Consider the following 1,172-nt stretch of genomic DNA (forward strand, 5'->3'; position numbering starts at 1 on the left):
AGCTGCTCCCACCACTATGAAGCTCAGGGCAAGGCAGCCCCTGTGGTGCCGGCTGCCTGGTTGTCCTCTTCCCCGGCAGCGGCGCAGAGCTGCAGCCCCTGTGCCACACTCTGGGTGTTGTAGGTCCCCTGTAAGCACCTTCCAACAAAAAAAGGATTATCTATAGCTTGTTAGAGTCCTCGCAGGGAGGGAGAATAAGGCTCTTTGCTCTGAAATGTTCTCTTCCCTGGGATTACAAGATAATGCGTATGAAACAACATTAGCTCAGCCAGGTTTATGGATTATTTGAAAATCAAATTCTTTTAATCTCATCCACCATCTGGCACCAGCATAACAGCCAGCAGCCAGCTTGCTGCCGCTTCCACCCCGAATGTGTCAGAGCTACTGGAGTACCAGAGCCAGCAAGGGGACGCCAGCATCCCTGGCCACCACCGTGCATCCTGGCACCAGCACCCAGGCCAGCCTTGTCCCGACCCCTTCCCAAGGCAGCGCAGAGGTAGCATGTCTCTGAGGAGCTGGGGGCTCTCTTTGGTGCTCACTGGAGTGAACAGACGGGCTGGGAAGATCCCACCGCTTGTGTCTGTGTGACTGTGAGACTCAGAGCCAGCAGCCGGAGGGGTCTCCAGGCCTTGGGTGAAGGTTAAGGTCCGAGCAGGGGACTTGCCAGTCTCGCTACCATGAATTGCTTTGATCTCCTGGCTGGGCAGGGAGGGATGAGGGCGCGGGAGCTCCTTGCAGGATGCTGATGTAGAGGTTTCTCCGAGCAGGTTGTGTTTCTCCTTGAACATCAACTGGGAGCTGCCAGGGTGCATCTCAGCTGTGTGGTGGGGCTGGAGGCTCCCGTGGGTTCCGGGGAGTCAGCGACAAGTCGTGCTGTTTGCGGGGGGCAATGCCAGCAGGCACGCTGTCCCGAGGAGCAGGGCAGAGATGCAGCACGGAGCACTTGTGAAGCATCGCTGCCCGCAGCACCATGGAGGCCAACCTGGATGACAGGTCAGGGACCACCATGCGTTGTTTGAGCGACCAGAGCTGGGGACATAGCAGTGCGCGAGGGGTGTCTGCTGGCCTTGTTGTCCCAACTCCTTGGGTGCAGTTAGCACCTCCTAGGGATGGGGAGAAGGTGGGGTGACACCCTGTCCTTCTCCCAAGAGCGAACCAAGCCCTCAGCCAGC

The sequence above is a fragment of the Buceros rhinoceros genome, unplaced genomic scaffold (genome assembly GCF_000710305.1).
Source record: "Buceros rhinoceros silvestris isolate BGI_N320 unplaced genomic scaffold, ASM71030v1 scaffold16850, whole genome shotgun sequence".
NCBI lineage: Eukaryota > Metazoa > Chordata > Aves > Bucerotiformes > Bucerotidae > Buceros > Buceros rhinoceros.